The sequence below is a fragment of the Rhinopithecus roxellana genome, chromosome 11, assembly GCF_007565055.1.
Source record: "Rhinopithecus roxellana isolate Shanxi Qingling chromosome 11, ASM756505v1, whole genome shotgun sequence".
In the NCBI taxonomy this organism is placed as follows: Eukaryota; Metazoa; Chordata; class Mammalia; order Primates; family Cercopithecidae; genus Rhinopithecus; species Rhinopithecus roxellana.
In genome coordinates, this window is record NC_044559.1 from 90,297,551 (window position 1) to 90,314,965 (window position 17,415).

The following is a 17,415-nucleotide window of genomic DNA, read 5'->3' on the forward strand; positions in this document are numbered from 1 at the left end:
CAAACCTTGTAGAGGGGAAAGGAGTTGAATGGAGTGTGCTGAGAAAAAGAAAGTTACAATTTAGTATTTTTATCTTTTAAAGTATCTACGGTAATAGTATTGATACTTGACACTGAAAACCTTCCATTATGTCCTGTCATTGCCATAGGAAATAGCATTCTCGTGTGTTAAATATTCTTGTGTGTTATTCCTTGAATAGCAACATTAAGATCCTGGGGAAATATTTCCCCACATTTGTTGCCCATTTCTTTAAAGTCTTAAAATAAAAAAGGGAATGTGCCCAAATAAGGTGAAGGTTTGTGGGTTGTGTTACTGTCTAGATTCAAGAAGGACAGTTTCCCACTGTGAAAAAACTATGAGCAACGGAAGTACTGAGAGAAGAGAAGAAGATAAATTAATGAACTCGTTAAATCATCTCAGATGGATGCAATATTTTCTTGCATTTGGTATTATGTTCCAGGTATACAAAGTATTTTCTTTTCTTGTTCTAATCCTTTATTTTAGCAGTTCCTACAATAGTCACAATAGTTCCACATGGTGATTGAAGAATATTTTGCAATATTAAACAATTTATGTCACTCTTAAACATGTTTATGTATAGGTCTAAACACCATTCTTGAAGTGTGACATCAAATATTTATATAAGCAATGAATTCTAAACATTATAAAATTGTTACTGATTAGACTATTTTTAAATTTGCCCGTTTAATTAAATCAATTTTGAGTGTGGGTATGCGTTAATCACAATTTGTACTTTTTTTTTTTTCTTTTTTTGTGACGGAGTCTCTCTCTGTCACCCAGGCTGGAGTGCAGTGGCTGGATCTCAGCTCACTACAAGCTCTGCCTCCCGGGTTCACACCATTCTCCTGCCTCAGCCTCCTGAGTAGCTGGGACTACAGGCGCCCACCACCATACCCGGCTAATTTTTTTTTGTATTTTTTAGTAGAGATGGGGTTTCACCACGTTAACCAGGATGGTCTCGATCTCCTGACCTCGTGATCCACCCACCTCTGCCTCCCAAAGTGCTGGGATTACAGGCGTGAGCCACCGCACCTGGCCAATTTGTACCATCTTTTTAAAAGTTACATTGGCAAAGCCTTTTAGAAAATAAGTAAACATTTCTAATTTTGTAATTTTGTATTTTTCTTGAAGAAATATTTTTGATACAACTATGTTTAAATTTTGAGCACTGGAATACAATTATGTTTTATATTTTAATCCTTTAAATCATTACTGTCAATAAAATATTAATTATGTAAAAATTTACTATAGTAACCTACTTGGTAATTTCACTAAAATGATGTAAGAAATATAATGGAATTAATATATAACATGTAGGAACCATGTCTGTCTGTATTTTATGACACATAAAATCACCACACACTCATCAACCAAAATTCCAGAGATGCAGAATAAGCAAATCCAGCCATCTTTGATGTTTTGCCAAGTTTAAATTATATGGAAGGCATAGCCTTCCATATATTTTGAAAATTTAGTTATTTAGTTCTATTTGTGAAGGTAGAAGAACAGAACATTTTCTTTAAGAGTTTGTTGGCTTGGTTTTTAACTTTCACATATTTACGTATTTCAACAAATGGAAGGGGACACCTTCATTTATACTCTTGCCCTGGTTCATTCAAATATTAAGGGTGAACATGCATCCTGCCCCCTGTTAAACAGAGTAATATTAATTTTGCTAAGCCTAAAATAATATTTTAAAGTAGAAGGATATACTAGAGAGAAAAATCACATGATAGAATATAATGAAGTAAAAATACCCATTCTGACAGATCTACCTTGTTAGACAGTAATTAAGTAAAAGGCTTGAGGCACTCTGCAAAGAGGTGACCAATCCTTAACCACACCCAAAATGATCGAATCGTGATGGTGTATTGACTGTTATTGATAAATAACATTCATGTATTAACTATATTGACCTCAAACTTCTAATGGAGCTAGTATACTCTGAAAGTAAATAACTTTCCATCTTCTTTGGTTCAGCACACCCAAAGTTCAGTAATCCAGTTGTTGCATGATATTCAATTAAGTTGCACCTTTACACCAATGACTACACATGGAAATCCATTCTCTTCTCTCTTTCTCTAGATTACAGACCTGGGCTCTTCCATACCTTCAAAAACAAGCCAGATACAGATTTATCCTCAACACTTGTGTCTTCCTTATCCAGACCTTGCAAATTCAGTTAGATACTGTTTCTTAAAACTCTTATTTAGACCCTTCATCACTGCTTACATAAAACTCTCTTTATTTTTCCCAACTTTATTGCACTAATTCCCATATCTTGTCTACTTTCTGTAGATTCATCTTTCTAAACCATTCACCATCCACCTCTGCTTTTTTGAGCTGTGCTTCTTAAAGTATGGTTCCCACATCAGCAGCATCACATCACTCAGGAGTTGTTAGAAATGCAAGCTCTTGGGTTCCACCCCAGAACTACTGAGTCAGAAGCTCTGGAGGTGGGGCCCAGCCATCTGTGTTTCAATAAGCCCTCCAAGTGATTATCATGCATTTTAAAATTTGAAAACCAAGGTTCTAAAGTCATATTTTTAAAAGGCAAAACCAATCATGTCATTTGCTTGCTTAAAACTTCTTTAATGAGTCTCTTCTGAAGGATAAAAGCCAGGCTCTTGGGAAGAAGTGTAATACCCTTTCTCTTCTCATATTTCAGCCCTTCTCTTTCCATTTCCTCCTTCCCACCCAGTGTTTTAGTCATATGAACGTTTTGAAATATTGTGAAGCAACCTGCTTTTTCTGCCTTTTTGCCTTTTCCTAGTGCACCTCTTCCCACACACAATTCATCCACCTGGAGGGGTTCTATTCATCTTTCCAGATCGAGCTCAAATGTCCCCTTTTTCAGAATGATTTCTGAGGGTTAATTTCAATAACTTACAGCCTATTCCAGTTCTTCCAGGTCCACCTACATAATTTTCCCGAATTAAATTTTTTTACATCCAGCTCTTTAAAAAGAAAGAAAGTCTGTTTACTGGGCAAGGAGGCATAGGAAAAAATAGAAAGGGCACTGCTTATCCCACCTCACATCCTCCCACCCCTAGTTCACAAGTTAAAGATTGTCATCCATCTCTTGGAATAGTCATGGCTCCTTGAGGATGTTCATGCCCCCTCCTAGATGCTGTCTCAATTGCTTATTGGTGAGCCCACTCCTAGATATGCAGGACCCAAACCAACAGTAGAAATGGAGGCCCACAGACCACATGTTTAAATATTTAAAAATTATTTAAAAACTAAGGAACTTTAATAAAATATGTTCTATCACTGTGCTGCCTTAAATATATAATTTTTGATAACAAATGAAAAGTATTGTGTAAGGCAATAGTTCTTAGGTGACTAAAAGTTGGCAAAATGTCAAAGATATTAAATTTAATATTTGAGAGCATACCTGGGCATTCTCTTGTTGAGATGGCAATGTTTTTTTTTTTTTTTTTTTTTTTTTTTTGAGACGGAGTCTGGCTCTGCCGCCCAGGCTGGAGTGCAGTGGCCCGGTCTCAGCTCACTGCAAGCTCCGCCTCCCGGGTTTACGCCATTCTTCTGCCTCAGCCTCCCGAGTAGCTGGGACTACAGGCGCCCACCACCTCGCCCGGCTAGTTTTTTGTATTTTTTTTTTTTAGTAGAGACGGGGTTTCACCGTGTTAGCCAGGATGGTTTTGATCTCCTGACCTCGTGATCCGCCCGTCTCGGCCTCCCAAAGTGCTGGGATTACAGGCTTGAGCCACCGCGCCCGGCCGGCAATGTTTATATAAGTAATAAAATGAAACCAGCTTAATTAATAAACACACAAGTATTCCATAAAATTTATATTCCTCCTCTTTATTTCATCAAAATTACATTGCTGTGGTCAAGATTTTTAATTAATTTCTTGACAGTGATGAGCCAAAGGATTTAAACTAAAATGAAATTGTATTGAAGTTAGAAAATTCAAATATATTTTATGAAAAATTAAATAATTATGAATTAAAAATTCATAATTCTTTCTTAAATATTCAAATTACCTATTAAGTCAAAAACTGAAATACATATAAGGAATATCACATTTTAATTTCAGAATATTTCATTAAAGCTGACATTTTCTCATTTAATTTTGTCTCATTTAACATTGAGCATCCACTATCCATTTGCTTGCCAATATGAAGAACTGGTAGCACACTTCATATTTTCTCTAACCCCACATATAGAAAATTATAGGACTACTATGATTTATTTAATAATCCAAAATACACATATCATGTACAAATGCTATGCTAATTTGTCTGGACTTTCAAATCTACCAGTGAAACATGAACAGACACAAGAAAAGTGATGTTCAGCTCTACCTAGGAAAACAATCCTTGATTATGCAATGATTTGGTGTGTTCATTCCACAAGGAAGAATCTGAAAATAATTTACGTATATTTTCTTTACAGTGCTCAAACCTAGCCCACCCCACTACCCTGCTGCAAAATAAGATGCTCATCTCTCATGTTGACAGCAGTTCAAACCGCAAATGTTTATGGCATTTGAGCTTTGCTATCTTTTCATCACTAGGATGTAAGAAAAAATGTGGAGAAGAATTTTCTGGTAGCCCAAACAATATTAATCATGAGAGTGAATGTTTCAGATTGCAGTGAGCCAGTGCTGTAGGCCAGAAGTGAGGTAACAGAGGCATTTATGTTTGTGTTTTTGTCATATGTGGGGCCCTCTAATGCATGGGGCCCATGACAAAGACCTTTCTTTCCTGGATCTAAGCATGGCACTACCTAGGTGTTTGATGTCTTTACCCTGGGAATAAGCTTGAATTTTAAAGTGCTATCCTAGGGAATAATTTCAATATATCTTGGAGTTGGAACTTCTATACATTTGCAGTGCCTCGCCCGACTTTGGCCTACCAAAGCAAAAAAACTTGGTCAGGCTTTGGTGCCCAGCTGTCTGGTCAAATATTTATCTAAATGCTCCTGTGAAGGTATTTTACAGACGTGGTGAGCATTTCTTAATCAATTGACTTTAATTAAAGAGATTACCCTCGATAATGTAGGTGGGCCTCACACAGTAAGTTGGAAGCCGTAAGAGCAAAAGATAAAAACACAAACAAAAACAGTAACAGAAAACTGAGGTATCCCCCAAAAGAAGGGATTCTGCCTTAAGACTAACATAGAAATCCTGCTTGAGTTTCCAGCCTGCCAACCTGCTCTACAAATTTCAGATTTAATACTGCAACACCAACTCTTGCCTGAGTTTATATAAAACCTACGCTATAGATTTCAGACCTGCCAGCCCCTACCATGTAAGCCAATTCGTTTTGGAGGACTCCGACAGATACAGGTAAATATTTCCATCTTCTTTTATCCCAGTCCCCAAAGGCAGATAATGAAAATGTAAACATATATATGTACTATATACCTTATCTCTATACCTTCTTATAGTATGTTAGACTAACCAGTTTCTAGAATTTATGGCATAGTATTATAATCATAGGTTTAAAAGCCTGTCTCCTATTCTCGACTGGAAGTTCCTTGTGTGCAGAGGCTGTGTTATTTATCTCAGTGCTTTTTGAGGCTGGAAATAAATGTTTAATACACGCCTGTCAAATGTTAGAGAATCAAAATTAACACATTACCTGGATAAGTTGGCATGCGCTGGGGACAGGTGTAGGGGATGGTGGAAGCGCAAGGAGGAAGAAACAAACAATGTGGACGTAGGAAGCAGTCTCCCTGAAGCTAAGACACCCCATGAGATGGTACTCATCCAGCTTTGCCAAGCTCCCAGCACAGTCTTAATCACCTCTCTCACAGCGACTTTGATAGCTCTGGCTAAGGAACTTGATACCTGCAAGCAATTAACTTTAATAAGCCAGCAGGTGATTTCCTTGAGAATGCTGACGATTGAATTTGCTGACAGCAGCTCTAGATTCTCTGGCTACTCAGCCATGGCTTCTACCTCTGCCCTTATGAACCCAGTCTGTGGTTGTGAGTAATAAATGAAAAGGTAGCCAAAGTATGAATCTTTAACAGTGAAAATTGTAATCAGCTTTAAGGCATGATTATATATTACAGACAGAACCAAAAGGTCTTCTAAAGTTATGAAGAAAAACAAAAGCCAACAAGTTGTACAGCTACACTGGCACCAAACTTTTACAGTTTCTGTGAACGTTAAATGAAGGGATATAAAAGTACTTTCACCTGTATTAACCCTTTTTGTTTTCTGTTACTCATCATCTCATTATCTAACGCAGAATCCTGGGAATGATTTTAAACTCCTTCTCTCTGTCTCAATAATCCTAAATGTTGCAATTGCCTTATTGCCCTATTTTATTGAATTATTTTTCACACAGTGGCAGCCTAATGAGTCTCCTCAGTGTTAGTCTCAGGCATTACCTATCAAACAACTCCACTCCTTGCGTCCTCTTCCCAAAATGCAAATATTATTTCATTTGCATGTAATTTCTTAATAGTTCTCCATTGTTAATTGACTACAGTGGAGTCAAATCTTAGAATTAAATTTTAAGGCAAAAGAGGCAAAAGACCTATTTTACTCAAAATTAACACTGAAAATTTTTTTTTTTTTTTGAGACGGAGTCTGGCTCTGTCGCCCAGGCTGGAGTGCGGTGGCCGGATCTCAGCTCACTGCAAGCTCCGCCTCCCAGGTTCATGCCATTCTCCTGCCTCAGCCTCCCAAGTAGCTGGGACTACAGGCGCCCGCCTCGTCGCCCGGCTAGTTTTTTGTATTCTTTAGTAGAGACGGGGTTTCACCGTATTAGCCAGGGTGGTCTCGATCTCCTGACCTTGTGATCCGCCCGTCTCGGCCTCCCAAAGTGCTAGGATTACAGGCTTGAGCCACCGCGCCCGGCCGACACTGAATATTTCTTAAAGTGTCCAAAAAATACAGTATATTCCCCATTATATGTGAAACTATGTGTAGCAATATATGTTTTTATATATAGTAATTTATAGTAAATAAATTTATAATAAAACTATAATTATAATATAATTAAATATAATAATAAAATATACAATAATATAAAATAAACTTATAATAAAGAGAACGTAAGCTTTGTGAGGACAGTGATTTTCATTCATTTTGTTCACAGATGTACCCCAAAGGCCTAAAACAGTGCTTGTCATAGCAGGTGATCAATGAATACTTGTTAAATGAAAATCACGTAACAATTGATTAACATCATTTTAACAATTGATTTGACAATTGATTGTTAAGTTGCTGACAACTGTTTGTTAAAATCATTTCAAATAACTTTATTTTCCCTTTTTGTGCAACCATTTATCACTAACATAATATAGAAAGTCTGTGTGTGGTGAAATGTCATTAATTTACATTGCTTTCTATGTACTACAATCTTTCATGATCTGTGCTATCAGTTCTGCACTTATACTTTGGCTTCAGTGTATCAAATCAGTCAATGTTCTCCAAATATGCTGTGCAAAGATCTTTGCACTCTGATTCCTCAAGTCAATTTAAGTGCCCTGTGATCTTAAGAACTTTATTTTTCCTCCATTTTCAATGTTGATTTCATTGCATTTTATCGTTTTCTTGTGGGTCTGCCTTCTTGATCAGATTCTAAGACTCTTGATTATAAAATATATGTTTTAATAGTGATTTTAATAGTGTCTCTAGTACAATGCCTGGTGCATCAATAGACACATACAGAGTATCTGATTTATATTAAGTATTTATTTGTCTGTCTGTTGATCTCTCTATATGCTTTGTTTACTATTATTATTTTTATCATGGTTGGCCCTCCATTTAGTGCCATTATGACCACGTATGTTACCTTTGACAAGCCATTTGAACTTTCTGACCCTAAGTTATCATCTGATAATATGTGTTCGACTTTTTAGGAGCGAAAGATATACTCAATTATTTCAACAAATTAATGAACAAACAATTTGAGTCTCAGCCTGCAGCCAATACTCTTTGATCCAGTATCCAGGATCCAGTACACAGTATCCTCCGTACAGTAGCTTCTGCCCATGAGGCATCAAGGGAACCACCTCAGAAAAACTGCTAAGACCAGAAATATTGCAAAGAGACCAGGGTAACCAGAAGCACGATCATCTCAGAAGATACCTGCAGCCACACGCCTACAGTGGCCTTATACAGTTTGTGGGCAAGAGACCATTGTGAGGAGGTCAGAGAAACATATTTGAGTCACTTTGTTCCGATGCAAATATATGCCTCCCAGAGATCTTAAGATAACAGAGAGGGACTTTGCTGTGGGAGAGGAGAGACATGTTTTTTGGCCTCAATGGTAGCAGCTAAGCACCAGTATAATTAGATATTAATCTAGATGCCTGCATTTCAACTCACCTCTCAGGCAAGAATATGGATTCAGGCTTTTAGAAAGCTTTTTTCACAAAGGGTGCCAAAGTAGCAAGTGAAAGAAAAGGGTAAAGTGGAAGGAAAACTTTTTCCTGGTGATTAAGCAGTTCCTAACATATGTACATGAATGCATACATACAAATATAAATACAAGCTTAAAGAAGAATACCCTATCCCAAGCACTCCAGGTAATTAAATGTTTATTTCACTCTGATTTGGGATGTCTCATGATGCTAAGGAAAATATTGGAAAGACCTTCTCTCTCCTTACCTCACTTTCAGTTAAAAAAAAAAAAATGAAAGACAGAAGAAGGGAGAAAAGAGATAAATAGAAGGGCTATTCTGAAGGTAAGAAGGTGAAGGCAGTCACCTTTTATGCCTTCCTCCCTTCCTCCTGTCAATCATCCACTCTGGTTGATTCCCAAGCTTGCTTTATAAACAGCCGGAGAGCAAAGCAAAACTTCAACTCAACTCATCCTTTCATGTGCAATACGTTGATAGGGCCATTGCTGTGCAGGTTTGGTGGGCCCTGGACAAAACTGTATCAGGTTGCCTTCTCCAGAAGGGGATTTGGAGCAAGACCCTTCTCTCTCTAATGTGACTGAGGAAAACAGAAGGAAGGTAGGCAAAGGACACCTGTTCTAGCCCAGGCACAGTGGCTCATGCCTATAATCCCAGCACTTTGGTAGACTGAGGCGGGTGGATCACCTGAGGTCAGGAGTTCGAGATCAGCCTGGCCAACATGGTGAAACCCCATCCCTACTACAAATACAAAAAAAAAAAAAAAAGCTGGGTGTGATGATGGGTGCCTGTAATCTGAGCTACTTGAGAGGCTGAGGCAGGAGAATTGCTTGAACTCGGAGGCAAAAGTTGCAGTGAGCCGAGATCGTGCCACTACACTCCAGCCTGGGTGACAGAGAGTGACTCTGTCTCAAAAAAGAAAAGAAAAGAAAAAAAAAAACAAAAAGACCTGTTCTCCAGTAGCCTCTGAGGCCTCAGCTTCCCAGAATGGGAGTGTTGATCAGGACCTATGGTAAATGGTTTCCTACTCCAGTCCAACAGCTCACTGGGCTAAACAAAAGAGGCCCTTCACAGCCTCAGGGCAGACCCACAAATTTATCAATCTATCTATTTATTTATTTATTTACCAAAAAACCTTAAATTCTGTAATCTTCAAGTCAATCATCAACTTTTCTTGGATTTTTGAAGACCTGAAAAGAAAAATAATTTCAAGCAACAGCACTCAAACACCATATACATTTGTAATGAGGCACAGCAATCAGTTTTTTTTTTTTTTTTTTTTTTTTTTTGGTGGGGGGATGGAGTCTCCGTCACCCAGGCTGGAGGGCAGGGTGATCTCGGCTCACTGCAACTTCCACCTCCCAGGTTCAAGTGATTCTCCTGCCTCAGCCTCCCGAGTAGCTGGGACTACAGGTGCGTGCCACCACACCCGACTGATTTTTGTATTTTTAGTAGAGTCGGGGTTTCGCCATGTTGCCCAGGCTGGTCTCAAACTCCCAACCTCAAGTGACCTGCTCACCTCGGCCTCCCAAAGTGCTGGGATTACAGGTGTGAGCCACCACACCCAGGCCAGCAGTCAATTTTAAGCCTCGTATTTTCCAGGTTTTAACTTAATAATCCTCATTAGTTTTTCAGATTTTTGTTCATCTTGTTTTGGGGCTATTTTGCCTAACTGGGCCTAAACAGAATATTAAAATACATTAATAATCCATACTGAAAGTAGAGTATAAATGGGTTTCTCACTCCCTAGGGACACAAGTGGAAACAATACATCCCATGAATACAGGTGAATGGCCCTGGTTATCCCTAAGTTGGGCAGTTTCACACAATCATATGTTATCTGAGGCCAAAGTCTGTGGTTTGATCATCTTAGCAGCTTCTAGAACAGAAAGTAGGTTTACTTTGTCTCCAATTCCTTTTCTCAGTGCTCGAGAAGAATGCCCTGCTTTCCTGATCTCACCACGAAAACTCATGGATGGATGAAGCCTTCCCCTTCCAGGTTTCCAGAGAAGGCTTCATTCCAGGCTCGGAAGAAGTTGTACCACACTCCCGGATGGATAAATCCCATAAACATCATCTTCTGCCTTTGTGGACCATAGAACTTTTTCTTTTCATCCAGGAAGATTTCTCCTTTGAAAGAAGGCTGGAAATCCTTCACTTCGGTCCTGATGTGCTCCTTTACAACCGCATAGAGGGGGACGCCCAGCTCGTCCAACATGTGTTTCAGGGAGGACAGATCCACAACTTCCTCTAGACAAGGAAACAGCCTGACCTCCGCACTGCCATAATCACAGCTCCATTTTTTTCCTATAGCTCCTTTGCTTTCAAAGTCCTTGGTTCCTTCTCTAGTGTTTTCAGGTCTATGTCCTTCAGGTACTCCAGTGCTGCTTTCTGGGGCTTGGACAAAAACACGTCTGTGTTGGCCAGCAGCAATGCCAAGGCAGCAGCCCCCAGGGCTCCTGCACCAATGGACCACATCCCCCATGATGAAGAAACTTGGGTCCTTGAGTGCCTCCCTTCCTTCTCCCACCCCAACGGCCGGGCACTTAGGGACAAAACCACCAGGCCTGGACGATCCCAGAGGTGGGCCCTGCACCTGCCAATATTTTTATTTAATTGGTTTGAGATGGGCCACAGACATTTTGAACTGGTCCCCAGGCAAATCACATGTACAGACAAAATGTAGAAGCACTGGGTCAGAGGGCCAGCATGAGGGCTAGAGTGATAGTTCAGATGCTGCAGAGACAGGCTATGGGATTTCCTCATGGAAAGAGACCAAAGGGTGTGGAAGGCATTTTCTGGATGATGACTGAGGTACTTGCTTTATGGGTAAGACAGTCTAATTTACAAAAACATGATAATCCCCTCGAGCAATGCTTTTCAAGCTGTGCACCCCAGAAGGTGTGCAAGATGAGCCATGACAACATATAAGAAAACAACTGAATGTACCATTTCCATTCCAATGTTTACAAAATTTCTTTGTTTTACTTATTAGTATAGTAGTGCATATGTATTATTTATAAATAAATAAACATATATTAGGAGTATAGCCTCAACATCATTTTACTAATGGGCATAAATAACTATAAAATTTGGAAACTAGTGTTCTAGAGAAGGACCATGATTCCTCACTGAAGGCTCAGCTGAGAAAGCTGTGATAACCAGGCAAACCAGAGAGGAACTAGAGGCTTCCTTCCTCCAGGTGCCTGGTAAGAATGATGAATATTCTGGGTTGCTAAGAAAAGACATCAGGCAGAAGGGAGCAAGAGAGGCTGCCCTGCTGGGGAATGTTTGGGACATATAAAAACAGAAAGTGGGAGCAGCAAGAGGGCTCTTCATTACTGCTGTTAATAACAAAACAAGAGCAACAAACAATACCTGCTCTTACTTACTGAATCCCCAGTGAGGTCAAGCACTGTGTTAGGCACTTTATGGGCATCACTGTTAATCCTCATGATGTCATACCCATTTTACAGATTAAGAGAAATAAAAAACCTTAAAAACCATAAGTGGTGCAACAGAGATATTCCACTCCAAACTCAGCATTCCTGACATTATGTCATGCTGTTTCAAGAGCATGGATCATGAGTGACATTAGGACACTTAAAGAAGCATATCATAGCACTTGAGGGTATTATAACCAACTTGAATTGATAAGCTATCTTTTCTTTCAATTAAAATGCTAAACTGTGGTTGATGTTTTCATAAACAGAGAATTGGTGCTAGCTTCCTAGGCAATTTGGGAGACTAGATTTTTCTGAGTGTAAGTAAACCTACAAGTTAAAAGAAGTGACATCCACTGGGAGACTCAAGCCAGATGTGATTCCTTCCATACAAAGTCAGGTTTATCAACTCCCTCCCCACACCCCACCACACACACACACACACACACACACACACACGCACACTCTCTTAATACTTGCTGTTACACTCTGCATCTGTGGTCACTTTTTCCAGTGACCCTCCATCCAAATTTGTGGTTCTAAAGCTCTGACATCAACAGTGTATTCCTGAGGGTACTTCTCTAGGACTGTCTTCATTTTAAGTCTTTGCTCATAGGCACAACTGTAAACTTATAAGAAGTTTCAAGCAACTGTAGAGTAATAAGAATCAGATCTGTCCTGGGGTTGTGGGGGTTGGGAGAAGTGTGGTTCTTGAGTAGACAGAGGCTTGGCATCACAGTCCTTGTTTAGGATTGAGACTCAAGTGACTCCAGGAAAGTCAGTGTCTCTTCTGTCCAATCACAGTGTGAGGCCAGGTGATTCTGGCCTTTTCTGCTCTATCATTCTAGCTTCTTAGCCACCCTTGTTGGTTTTCATGGATTTTCTTTTTAACCTGATCCTGTCTAGCAAGAAAGAATAAAGAAAAGGGAGAGGAGGGGAGAGAAAGGAGCTGACTCTGCAGACCACAACTTCATAATTATTTGAATATAAAATTAGCTGTTAATGATTCTCTCTTTATGCAGGGTATGAGATATATGATAGTTGTTTCTAGTAACATATGTTTTCTCATTTTTATCTTTTAAAATGTTTTTGAAGTATTCCTGACTTTTATGGCTATTAATGGAAGATGCTGCTACCATCCTACCCAAGGGCCAGTTTTCTAAATCCTACAATCCTCTACAAATGGAAGCAATAGCACTATAGTTAATACTCCAAATTGTACCCTTGTGCACACACACAGGCCTAAATCACTTGGCCTTACAGCCACAAAACACAATTAGGAAGGACTAAGGTCATCAAAAAAAAAATCCTAAATGCCAGTTCACTGCACAGCACACTCTATAGTCATCTTACTTACTTGTTCTTGATAAAAATGAATCCCAGCAGGGACTAGAATGATGACCCTGATTGTGAATAATGGCACACATGCAGTGCCCCACAATGGCTACCAGAAAACAACAGCATCAGTTAATAGGCTATGTTGTCTCTTAACTGCCCATTGCCAGCAATAGGTTTTGCTCTATATAGTCTGGATTCCCAGTTTCAAGGGTCTTCACTCCTATCAGGCAAAAGTGCTGTAATGAGAACAAGCCAAGAAAGGAATGAGGCAGGCAACAAGCCAAAATCCAGGCGGTGTTAGAACAGCCTTGTCAGGGAAGCAGAGAAACAAATAACTGAAATTAGAAAAAACCTAGCTTTTCGGAGGAGTCTCACAAATCAGACTTGAAAATTTAATTTGAGGGCTTTTCTCTTCCTTGCATCATATTTTTTCCCCTTCTGGAGCTGTGCTACAGGCCTGAACAGAGAAAGCAGAATGTAATTAATCGATGTGAATCTGCTTCATTAATGGATTGCTACTCCCTGTGTTTCCTCTAGTCAAGAATGCTTCTGAAAGTGCTCTCTGAAAACAATGCTATTCACAGTCTGCATAATGGTACCAGGCAGGAGAAGAAACGATGCAGTGCTTGCATGAAGGGAGCCCATGTTTGCTATTGACTGGTGGAAAAATTTAGTTAGCTCATTAAATGTTCTGCTTACAAACCCTATTCATGCTTTTTAATCAATTGATACTTGTTCTCCTTTCTCACATTGATTAAATACCAGGAAGTCCTCACAAGATAGTGAGATGTGAAGCTCCCATTGCAGTTAGCAAATGGTCCTAAGGCCCTTAGAAAACACATGGTTGTGCATCTTTATACCCACAGGGAATATACCATTAATCTGAACTAATAAAGGGGAACAGCAGGCTAATCATAGCTCATTTATATTTGGCCCTGGAATGTGTTATGTGGTTTTTGGCAGAAGATTTACCTTACTAATTATGTCTTACTTAAATTAATAATACAGTTAATTTGCATTCCCTTAGCAGACACCAGTTGACAGTGAGAAGAAATGTGCTAAGTGATAAGGGGAAATCATCTAAAAATTTAAAAGCTTCATTGAATAATTTGTGTATATATGTATGTGCTGATACTATATACATTTAGGACAAAAACTCTCAACATACTTTGGAAAGAGAAGTTAAAATTATGTGTGAAAATCCCTACATCATCATTGTTTCAATATTTTATCTCACTACTTCTGAGACCAATAAATTAGAAAGTTAAACCTGTAATCAATGAATATGTGTATATGTAACGTACTATAGCCTGAGCACTGTTCTCAGTATTGTAAAGGGATTTGAAGAAATATACAGTCATTACTCTGTTTCAGTGTGGAGACTGGTTCCAGGACTCCCATGGACACCAAAATTCATGGATGCTGAAGTCTCTTATATACAATGATGTAGTATTTGCATAAAACCCATGCACATCCTCCTATTTACTTTAAATCATCTCTAGATTGCTTATAATTTATAACTCAATGTATATGCTATGCAAACAGTTCTTATTTGTACACTGCATTGTGTAGGGAATCATGACAAGAAAGGAAAAGTTTGTACATGTTCAGTACACACACAACTACTATAGGCCTAGCCACATTTTTCATCTGTAGTTGGTTAAACACATGGATATGGAACCCACAAATACTAAGGCCAACTGTAGGTGATTTTCTGTCTTAAGATCTAAAAATCTGGAGAAATAAATATTAAGAGATCTAGCACTAATATGCTTTAGGTGATCTTTGCCTTTTTCTAGAGACTACAACTCATTTACAAACCATCTCCTACAGACCTGGATTGCTGATATGGGAAAGATTTAATTAAGGGGTCTACCTTTAAGCAGAGTCAACGAGGTTAAGATCAGGTATCTGATTTTCTGGTAAATGAAGTTGATGGACACAATAAACCCATGTATCATTGCTAAAGTGCTGTAAAGTGGAGCTCTAATGCCATCTGCCAACTTAGAATCAAGAGTAAATATACACTAGCAATTCTACACTGGCATAATAACATTGCCCGGTTACTCTACTTTTGATACCTTCCCAGACAAATACAGACAGTTGGTCACAGTGGCAGATATGAAGATTCAAATATGTTTGAGCTATATGAAGTACAAGATCATGTAATGTTGATCTATCTGCTTTTGGATGCATGAAGCAACGGTCCAAACTTGGATATGGAAAGCAAACCTCACTGGTTTCACAAATCACAGGCATGTTTGTTTCAGATATTGTAATACAATGATTTTCATCTCTCTCACTTCTAGCACAAGTGTTGCATAAGTCCCTTGGAAGTTGACCTAATACTAGAGATATCACTGAGTGTTTTCTATAATCTATTTCTGATTAGTTAGTCCTTTAGGATAACATATACTTATCAATATCATTATGACATTGCAGGAAAAACAAAACAGATATGGGTGGATTCATCTCCTCTAAACTTCTTTCTTTATGGACTTGAACAAATTACTAAATTGTAATGAGCAAAATATGTATGCTAATACCCACATTATAATGTAGCTATAAGAGCTAGAAAGAATGTATGTTGAGTGCTTTTGCAAAGTGCTTTACATTTTAGACATACTCTCCTTTTAGTGCAGCCATACTTTGATTCTTTTTCATTGTAATGACATGGAAATTTCAGGACACAAAAATCAGAGTGGACAAAGAATTTCATGGGCTCTTTTCAAAGGATAAAGCAGGAAATTAGAAAGAATAAATATAATTCAAAATGTAAAGCCAATATCTCACCAACTTATTAATATATAAAATTATATGCCAACCTTAAACTTAACAGAAATGAATGCTACAATGTGGTTTGCTGAGCTAATTCAATAGGACTACATTAATAAAGTTCCTATAACAATTGAGATGGTAATCCCATGTTACAGTTTGCTAGTTTGGCCAATCCAAGAACACTACCTTCTATTTTTAGCATCACTTGGAGTGGTATTACCAAAAAATAAACTGGAAAGCATTTAGAAAAGAGTGGCTCAGACAATGTAAGAGCTAAAAGTAACCATTTGAAGGAACTATAAAATGCACCCCAGAAAAGAGGAAGCATATGGAATACATGAGGGCTGACTTCAAATATTTCAAGAATTGTTGCCAGGAAGAACTTTAAACATAGAGTAACTGATGTTTAACTCATGCCGTGAACTCATCCACTGTATGTTTGAAAACCAGTAGCCCAGTAGCCTGTTGGAAAGACAGATTTTTTTCACATGTAAGTAAAGACAACTCATCTTATTGAAAAAAGCATGGACATATGATCTGATACATCCAGTAGAAAATTTCACCTTCAATCAACTAGCAATGTGACCCTAAATATAAAACCTCTTTGAGCTTATTTTTTCAAACTATAAATCATGTCAACAATAAGGCTGGTATAAGGATTACCTAACAGAACACGTTTAAGAGCACTAGCATAATGCTTTAAATTTCATAGGTGTTTACCAAGAACTAATGCTAACAGTCATATGTCAAAGATGTTCAAAGATGGAATTGAGTGTTATGGGAGACAGTAATTTTCCTATCCTAGAAATTGCTTATGCAAAGGCTAAATAACCACTTGGAAAAATATAAAAGAGGAAAGTCAAGCTTCAGAACTAAAATTAGGTTACTTTCAGGATTCCTTTCAACTCTAAATCTGAAGATCTTGTGATACAAACATTTTTAAAAAGTTTTCTAGGAAAAAAATATCAAGAATAGCAACAGTTATATTTAAAGAGTTAGTAAAAATGGACGAATATTTGAAAAATTAGTCTATCTCCCTTTTAAAGTATATAGTATAATTTATAACTCTTTTAAACTAGTCAAGGGGAAAAATAAATAATATTGATAAAACTCAATGCAGATCGTATTTCATTAAACAAGAACATCTTTCTTTGCTAGATGTATAGGTTAGCGGCACACTTTCAGAGGATAATATGATAATGATCATATACAATAACCCAGTTGTCCATTCCTTGATATTAATAATTAAAGAAATATTTCTTTTGGAGAAGTTATTCCTTTAAAAAATTCAGCTGGTAGGATAAATCTATAGAGAAGTAGCACATAGCTAAAAATAGAAGTTTTAGTAAATTAATGAGCGAAATGTTGAATTCAGCAGTAGCTTTAATTAATGTTGTGAACTCATTCATTGTATAGCAGAAAAATTTACAGTGTGCTAGAAAATAATTTGTGAAACCAATAGCCCACTTGTCTAGGAACAAATGCACAT

At 38.0% G+C, this 17,415-nt stretch overlaps 1 protein-coding gene and 1 pseudogene across 3 annotated transcripts in view; both read right to left on the minus strand.

Moving 5' to 3' along the window:
- The window catches only part of CTNNA3 (catenin alpha 3), a 1,783,100-nt gene that overhangs the window by 778,315 nt on the left and 987,370 nt on the right, over positions 1-17,415 (minus strand). The window lies entirely within an intron of this gene.
- On the minus strand, positions 10,197-15,407 carry LOC104659542 (annotated as a pseudogene).